The sequence below is a fragment of the Stereum hirsutum genome (assembly GCF_000264905.1).
Source record: "Stereum hirsutum FP-91666 SS1 unplaced genomic scaffold STEHIscaffold_23, whole genome shotgun sequence".
NCBI lineage: Eukaryota > Fungi > Basidiomycota > Agaricomycetes > Russulales > Stereaceae > Stereum > Stereum hirsutum.
In genome coordinates this window covers 447,593-457,395 of record NW_006763153.1, presented here as the reverse complement: position 1 = coordinate 457,395, position 9,803 = coordinate 447,593, and positions in this window count along the sequence as shown.

Below are 9,803 nucleotides of genomic sequence, written 5' to 3'. Positions count from 1 at the left end.
TATGCAGATAGGGGCTGATGGGTGTGTATGTCAGTTCGTCGGGCCCTACGAATTCGATGCGCGGTGCTGCGTTCCTCGCCTCGTTAGAATCGGGGAATAAACCAGGCGTGAAGGGCGAGGCAGCGTTGGTCGTCGATATCGGGATTACCTACTCTTTATGCTTCTATCGCGAGAGCTTACTGAAATGTGTTCGTTCGTTCGCTCGTGTGGCTCATATTTTTTAGACCGAAGTCGGGATGTTATTGTACGTCCCTTCCCTCCCTTCCCTCCTTTTATCCCTCCACCCTAAAACGAACTAACCACTGTATGCGTGTGCTTTCATCCTCAGACCGAGCGGTTTACCCCGCCAAGCAGCAGCATACCATGAACCCTGTGGCGTTCGGTTCAATTTCTCCATGCCGCATGTAACTAGGTACGCTCGTTCTACCGCTCATCCACTCGTACCTTCCTCTTCGTACTGATCTACATCGCACTAACGCAACACACCTCTCATTCTACCTTATCCCCTCCCCTCTCGTCCACCCACCCGCCTTCTTCCCTCTATGCCACCATCGCCCAACGTTTCGCATTTTGTTTCCTGAACCCAAACACAAGGCATCGGCCTCGGCGGCGGCTCCCTCTTCCGTCAAGACTCCACCACCGGAGGGGTCACCATCTGGCCCGACTCGGTCGGATATCGGATAACGGACGAAGCACTCGTATTCGGCGGCAAGACTCTGACCGCTACCGACGTTGTCGTCACGGGCGGGCTGGACGGGTCGTCGATAAGAGCAAAGTGTCCCGTTTATTGCCCCACGCTCCATCATCCGGAGGCGAGAGACTGGCGGAGAACATCGAGGGATTGGTGGAGAAGGCGCAGGAGAGGATTAGGGTGATGTTGGAGAATACTCTGGATTCGATGAAGACGAGCCAGGCGGATCTACCGGTTTATCTCGTTGGTGGGGGGTCGATCTTGATACAAGAGGGGGTGATTTTGAAGGGGGTTAGTAGAGTTTGTAGGTCTGGGTGGTTTGATGTCGCGAAGTAAGTGTTTTTTCCTTTTCCTTTTCGTTTTTTGGAAAGGAGGATGTTGGGAGGTTGGGAGGGGAGTGCAAAAGGTGGATGCTGATTTATTGTTTTTTTTGTGGGTGATCTAGTGCGGTCGGAGCAGCTATAGCGCAGGTGTGTACAGTTTTCTATGTCTAAGCGTTTTTCTGTGCTTCGTCGTCTTTTCACATCTTTTCTCCGTCCTCCCCCCTCCCACATCGTTTCACCTCTCTCGATTGACACCTCCACCCACCCATCCTTCTCGCCATTTCCCCGTCCATACCTTTCTCCCTCCCGACTCCTTCCTCCTCTTCCTCATCGTCCTCATATTAATCTCACTCCTCTCCGCCTCCGCCTCTCCCCACTTGGCAGATCTCCGGTACAATAGACACCATCACCGATATATCCACAAAGCCGATGGCCGAAGTGCGCGCATCCATCGAGAAACAGGCGATCAAGAAGGCGGTGGAGGCGGGTGCGGATGCTGAGAAGGTTTGTGGTTTCTCTTATTTTGTTTTTCGGTTCGAGTAGACTATCTATTTCGTACCACCCGGCGTTGGCAATCCGTCCGGCTCTACGCATACCTCTCACTAACTCTACCCTTGACCTCTAGCTTTGGGTGCCAATGACCCGACAGCCGAAGATATCGTGGAGCATAACGAAGCGATGAAGACGCAGTGCTTAGAGCATCCTCAGTGGGACATGCGACCGTCCTCGCCTTTGTCTCATCCTCACCAAGAAGCGGCTCGCGTCCCTGTGTTTCCCTTCGACGTTCAAGGGTACGGCGCTAGCAAAAGCGAGCGACAAGACGCAGACTGGGCCCGCCCACCTCCCCCTCCGCATCCAATCCTAATAACTTGTCCTCTCTCCATTCCTCTTCCGACTATGGTCATGGTCCGAAGGGTGGGGCATCGGCGTATGTGCTGGGCAGATTTACGGGCTCGTGGCGCGGTACCTTGATGGTAAGTATTTTTCTCCTTTTGTTTCGGGTTATTATTATCCTCCCTCTCCATGCGCCTTTTCATTTCTGCTCGATCGTTTATCGTCTTCGAACCCTTGGCGCCTCCATGCTGATCGTGTGCATGACGATGTGGCATCGACACACGGCCACCTCGTCCTCTTTCCTTTCTCGTTCTTCCTTTCTCCTGACGCTCGTGGGTGTGTATAGTTCCGCATGCTGATCACATACCTTTCTTCTTTTTGCGTCGTGTTCGCTCGTCTTGTGCATTTTCGATCGGGCTCGGTATTGTGACGTGCACGATGCGCGTTTGCGTGGGTGCCATTTTTGTTGATTGGTGTGGCACTTGTCTCCGCGTTTTGGTTTTCCCCCACATCTCCTTGCTCTCTCTCCACGCTATCGTCCAAATATCGTATTTCTTCATCTGTCTCACGCACACTTACAGCTCCCAAGCCTCGACGTTTCAACCGGAGATTGTCAAAGACCCCGAGGGTTGTATTACAAGGAGGCCTTTATACGTTCACCTGACCGAGCACTGGAGGACTTTTCAGGTTCCATGCGAAGACGGCGATGGTCAAGGTGATGAAGGAGTCGGATGTCGCGAGGATGTGGAGAAGAGGATGAAGGAAGGAGAGTGGATGTAAGCTTGAAGGATGGGAGGACGAAGAGTGGAGTTACCGGAGTAACTCGAGCGGGGTGAGTAGTCTTGTTTTCGTCTTTCCTTTCTACCTTGGATTGGGTGTAGGTTTCGAGTGCCGGACTCTGTTTGCCCCATTCTTCATTTTGCCAATTGCGTTTTTTTTGCGGTGTGGCGTACGGTGTGAACGGAAGCTGACAGTCTTTATCTTTTTTTTACGTTCGTTGTAGGACGGCATCGTGGTCTACACTCCTTCTTCAGCATCCCACTTCTCGGATGCAGCCTCGGCTTCGACTTCAACGCCCACATCCACCCCCTCGTCCACTGCGCAAACCGAGCCCACAACGTCCTCTTACAAGACGTACACTCCCTTTCCCAACACTTTCCGTCCTGTCCCGAGATCTAATGACAGTCCCAATGCGTATGTGCATCTGAAGGACACAATACCTCAATTGATCGCCTGCGCTACGCCCTCGCCCTTGGACAAAGACACGACGGTGGATACAACGCAAGCGAAGGTGCAGCCGAAGGTGAGGGAAGTGGCTGAGATTGTATTGACGGGCAAGGTACGTTCGCATCAACTATCCTGTCTTCCATTGTATTCCATGTTTGGTGCGAATCTCACTGGTTTGTTTCGTTGTGGTGGTGCTGTGGATTCGTAGACGCCCGCAGACGCAGCTCGGGCTCTGGGCAATTACGATTACTTCGGGAAGGTGCGCGTGAGCGACGGGCTGGTCGTTCTGAGTCGGAAAGCGGTACGTTTCCATCCTTTTCGTGTGTCTCTCCTATGATGGTGCTAGATGTTCTGACGTTCTCTTACAGGTGGGCGACACCCGGGGCTCGAGGAACACGGTGTTCGTTGGTTATCATGAGTAGTTCAACCTTTGTCATCGGGCCTCTTGTGAATCCGACATCATTTCAATCCTTCTCGTTCTTTGACCTTCCTTCCTTCCGTCGTTTCCTGCTTGCTGAATTTCTGTCCTGTTTGATTCCTTCACAGTATCTTCCTCGCAGAACTTAGTCGGAAGGTGGACGTTCTCGACATCCACCATTCTGAACCCTGACGATTAAAACTGGCGAGGCGTCTTCAGCGTCGGCCGCAAGGAGGTGGTCTGATTGCCCCTCGACTCAAGACTGCAGTAATGATGGTGAAAAGCTGCTCGGTTAGTTGCAACACTCCGTGTCATGGTAAGGCGGTGCCGAAACTCGTAGCACCTGCCGCACTTTTTTCTCCTCTTCTCAATCTTCACTCCCCACTCCGTTTCGAGCTTAGCTTTTCTTTTTGTTCCATGGCATCATGGACTTAATATTTGATTCTTGTCGTATCACGTCGCTTGCTACGTCTGTCGCTTTACTCACGTTACGAGCTACTTACATCATAGTTGTCGTCTTGTTCGCCAGTGATAGTATCTGACGGCTGCGCTGGTACAAGCAACAATGAGTTCGCCGCTCCGAGGACTGGTCGTCACTTTACTTTGCTTTGCCATGCCCCCGCCAGATCCAGAACCCGCCTCGATCCTCGAATCCCGTCAGGTCCTCCCGCAGGTCTCTCCGTCGAGTCCGTCGCTGATCTATAAAAATGAGAAATGTTCACCGTGATCCGCCGTCAACGTTTCAGTCTCCGACGTCCACCATCGTCCCTTCCCGTCGTCCGTCTCGTTTTGTCAACGCGTATCACGACCTCTCCGCAGGCCTTATCCCTCGGAAGCTCATGAATCTCGGTACGCGGTTCGGCTCCGCTTTATTAGTCTTTGGTAAGACAATTGCAAGGCCATTATCTATGTCAGGGAAGACAGGACGCGGGGAAGCAGGAAGCCGAGGAGGAACGAGGGGAAGACGTGAGTTCATGAAATGATGCGTCGGATGTCGGCTGCTTTGCCAAACCTAGGAAAATCCAGGGAGCAGTCAGAGGTTCGAACCTAGGCAGAGTGAGCGCCTACGGATACAATCTCCTGCGGTCTCGCGACTCCGAATCGTGCGGGCAGTGCGATTGCCCCGCCCGGCTCTCATCAGCTCGTCCACAAAGTCACTTCACGCGATTCGTTCCACCGCCCTCCAAGATATGGGTAATTTGCTGACGTTCGCAAGAGAGCCCGCGGTGGTTCTAACTTGAAACAGGTCGCGTATTTACCGCATTCATTGCGGGTATGTCCTCGCAATCCCCCGCTCTATTCTAGAGAGTTCTCAGGGTAACGTCCCCATATTCTACATATACTCCGGTGTTCTCAGAGACTCGGTGTACACACGCCTTCGAACATTCCGCACTCATCATTACCCCAATAGCGATGTTAAATGCTCTTCTTCGATCTCAATCTCTGCCCAATATATCTCATGCTTACACATCTCTTGCAGACCGTCCGGTTCCGCCTGGTAGGTGCCTTTAAATGTCATTGTTGCTGTCCACTAACAAATTGTCCGGAAAAGGAGGCATCGTTGCTCTCCACCCCGAGCAAGCCGACCAGTTTGGCCAAATTTCGAGGACCATGGGATCAGTGCAAGATGCCTATTCTTGTAAGTGACCCATGGCTCCTATCTTCTCGCCGCTGTTTGACATTTGTGGCATGGACAGTAAACAGCACAATCAGTGATATCAGTACAGCTAGTAGCATTTCCTTGGCCTATGGACCAGCCACGCCACTCGAGCTGATATACGCTCAACATCTCCATGAACGTCTGGAATGTTTGAAGGCAAGAGTAAGTTCAATGCCCGTATCGTCTTGGCCCCCCGGTGAAATGGTCAATATCTTCACCCTGAGAGGGCGCACCGGCTATGGTGACGCTCTACTGATGTATCTTAGACGACACTCACGCTCGGTTGTGGCTCTCGCCCCCTCACAGGAATTCGGTCGCGTTCGCTCATGTGTCACCGAAACGCGTTCATCAGAGACTCGAAACGGAGGGAGGGACGTGTAATGCGAGCACCGTCAAATGTTTGAGCTGAATTCGCCCGTTCGTCGCAGAGGTCGAAGACCATAGTGTCGGTAAGTCATCTTAACTTGATTAGTTCGTCGAAAATTCAATACTACTCACTCATTTTACGTGAAATTACGAAGTACGGTAGACCCATCATCTCCGTAGAACGTTTGGGACGAATCGGCCTGCTCGTCGTCGAGATCGCCATACTTTGTCGTGGTGAGTACCCCTATATCATACCTCCACAGCGAAAATATGTCCGCGTTCGCTTATTTGCGGTTCAATCCGGGACAATATGGGCTCGAAATGACGGGGAGGACGTGCGCATTCGGCACCGCACGAGATTCCGGCCGAAACGGGGTCGTCGCCGTTGAGAACGACGCAAATTGGTGTGGTAAGTCCCTTCACCAGCCACCATCTTTCCGAGAGAAAGAGACATAGCTCACTCATTTCAAGCCCGAATCAAAACGTTGGGGGCTCGAAATCAAGGTCTATAATATCGCTATGACCTCCCCAGCGCGTTTTAGACAAAGCGGCTTCCTCGTCGTTCAGGAAGCCGTCCAATACCCCGGTGAGTTCCCTTGACCAATACCTCTGGACCGCAAATTTTCTCGTATTCGCTCATTTGCCGTTCAATCCAGGACGTTGTGGGCTCTAAATGACGGGTAGGACGTGCTCAGTTCGCGCCGTACCAGAGTTCAGCCAAAACGGACTCCTCACCGTGGAGAACAACGCTAATCTCTGCGGTAAGTCTCCCAACCAGCCATCATCTCCTCGAAAAATCGTCTGCTCTCACTCATTTCAAGCTCAAATCAGACCGTTAGAAGCTCAAATGGACAGTATGCAGGATCTCCATGACCTCTGTGAAGTTCGTCCCAAACGCTCTCCTCATTGTCGAGGAAGCCGAGACTTACGCTGGTGAGCACCCCCACAGGTCTCTCCCTCACCAAAAAATGCTCGTTCGCACTCGTTTTTTGTCCGATTATCTTCGATATGGGCTCATAATTTTAAAAATGCCTATCGCTACAGGACACAGCGACCGTTTGAGCCGAAACGGACCGTTTGCCATTGAGAACGTCGACTTTTGTGGAGATGAGTGTTCTGCAATCATCTTACCTGATAGAAAGCGGTCTTTCACTCCCTCATTTTTGGATCGATTTCAGTTCTGTTTGGATAGGAATATTTTGACGGACGTATAGTATGACCACCGGCCTCGATTTGATGGCGAACGGCGTCTTCGTCGTAGAGGACGACGACATTCGATCTTGGTGAGTACTATCCCAACATCCCCGTATTTCGTTCGTTTGCGGCCATTTATGGACCGTTCTTCTTCATTTTGGGCTCGAAAGAATGATACTGACCTACGCTATCTGCTACAGTACAGAAACTATCTCAAAAGACCATATAATATCGAGGTTCAGAGGGGGTTTATTCACTTGTGAGTCAATTCCGTGCTCCTTGGCGAGAAGGAATTTGGACTTAGTGTTTTCGCATCCATCGCTCGCCGTAGCGAGCCCAAAAGAGTCATTTGTATGGCTACTAACATATCCCGTCTTTATTCCGTCAGAAAAGCCACTCTCGTTGTTGAACGAGACCGGCTTCTTGGAGGTGAGCGTCCATTTAACCCTGTATCCGAAAATTCAGCCTATCGTACTCATTTCGCGGCCGTTCTTCTTGAATATAGGCTCGAAATGCACTTCTATACATGTGTAATCATAACCAACACTAACACCGCCGATAATGGCCCCGGCGCCGTCTCCAACGACGAGCAATAGGTGCGGGGTCGAACGTGGGAAATTTGGCGAAGTTCAAATCAGCGCCGATTTGCGCTGAGGGATGAGTTCGAGGTTTGAAGGGCTGGGCTTAAGCGCCTTTGCCTTATGCTGGGTATGCTCACTTCAGTATATTTTATCTGCGAGCTGTGCTGACTCATTTGCGATCATTTCGAATTCGAAACTAGGGTTTTGAGTGATTTGACCTGTCAGGGCTAATCGCTCTGCGTTAATTTTTGTCGGTCATAACCAACCGTTCTTTTTACATAGCCAAACTCACCTGTCTTGTGTGGTCTCAGAACAGGTTTGAAATGACTGCTTTGGACAGGTATTGTGTTTTCAATCGCGAATTCTGTGGAGAAAAGTCCCAGCACAGGCGAGGTTCAACCAAAATCACACGCTTTCGATATTTTTACTAATTACCTCTCGATCTTTACTTATATCCACACTCAGCATGCCCGGTACATCGCGTCTATGGGCTGCGTATACTCTGTCGGACAAGGATCGTGATACTTGCGAGAAGGGGGGAACTTGCCGATTTTTCGTCTAATTCGGCTTCCTCAATTTCTTTACTGACGACGTCCTATTTTTTTTTCACAATGGGACTTCAATAGCATATACAACCATTTTGAGGCTTTCAAACGAGTCATTTAAACCAATATTACACCCGCGCTCACAGATCCCAGCCTGTGGCGACATCAAATCGCCGATTTGGTCCCCTACCCATGGTGCGCCCGCAGAAAAAGTCCGTATCCCCCCATTCCTTTTGTTGCAGGGCACTCATATGATGCCGATGATCATATTTTACCAGCAAGAAAGTTCTGCGTTTGCGTTTCGCGGCCAGAGTTTGATTTTGTGGCGGGGGTGGTCTCGATCTAAGCCTCCCGGTCCCGCATCCGGTTGTTTTTCATGGTACGTCTCATTTTTTGTGCTCTATACAACTCAAATAAGCAAGAGTATTCTATCCCATCCAAGAAGCTCATCATCGGTGCCATAGTTCCTTCGAAACCTCGAAATTTGTGCAGGAGGCCGAATTAGGGGGCAAAAACACAAATATTCCCCGAGTTCGGCCGGTTTGCAAGGTATTACCATTTTTTCCTCTGAATATGACTGTTACTGAGTGTATAATTGTATAGAATCCTTGAACACGCCAGCATAATCATTTTCGCACTCAGAATCGCGGAAACGAGGGGGGTGGGTACCATCTTATGCCCCTTAGGGCGAGAACGACTTTGGACTTAGCGTTTTCGCATCCATCGCTCGTTTTAGCGCACCCACACGAGTCGTTTGTATGTCTACTGACGTATACTGTCCTGATTTCATCAGAAACCCCGGCGTCCTCATCGAACGGGACCTATCTCTTGGAGGTGAGTATCCTTAACCCTAGATCCGAAAATCCGGTTTCATGGACTCATTTGTGGGCCGCTTCTTTTGCATATGGGCTCGAAATGTTAGTCTATACATGCACTATAATATTTAAGACGAAAACCATCTATAACGGCCCCGGCGTCGTCGCGAACGACGAGCAGCAAGGAGGTAACTGTGCTCCAATTCTCTTACAAGCCAGAAAATGGTTTCTCACTCCCTCGTTATCCAATGGAATCGAAATCTGTTTGGATGGGAATGTTTGAACGGATGTATAGAACTACCACCACCGTCGGTTTGAGGGAAAACGGCGTATTCGTCGTAGAAGAAGATGAGTGTCAATATGTTGAGTACTCAGCCAAAGCTGACCTATTTCGTTCGTTTGCGGTCATTTGTGGACCGTTCGTCTTTGTTTTGGGCTCGAAATGATGATGCTGACAGGTGCTACACTCTACAGTACAAATTTGATCTAGAACGACCAGGCATTAGCGAAGTTCAACGAAGGGTTGTTCACTTGTGAGTCATTTCCGTGCTCCATGGCCGGATGACTTTGGGTCTTCGGTCGTCGTAACGAGACTCAACGATTAATTGGTATGGTGACTGAGATATTGTGTTTTTGTTTCATCAGAAACGCCTCCGTCGTGGTCAAACGAGACCTGCTTCTTGAAGGTAAGTGTCCAATTAACCCTCTATTGGGACCTTCGGCTTCTTGCACTCATTTGTGCGCCGTTTCTCTTGCATTTAGGCTCAGAATACTCGTTTATCCATGCGGTATCACATGCAAAACAAAAACCATGGAGAAAGGCCCCGGCGTCGTCGCGAACGGCGAGCAGCAAGTACGGAGTCGAGCGTGGGAAACTAGGCTAAGTTCAAATCGCGCCGATTTCAAGCCGATTTGGACCCCTACCCATGGCACGCCTCCCAAAAAGGTCGGTGTTCTTTCATTCCTCATATCAAATGGTACTGACATGATGCTCTTCATTATATTTCGCCAGGACGCGAGCTATGCGTTCGTGTTTTGTGGTCGGAATCTGACTTCGTAGCTGGGGAGCCGCCGTTCCAGCCTCCCCGCCCCGCGTTCATGGCTTTGTGTGGTACATCTTGTTTTTGGTATCCTATCAGACTCAAATGC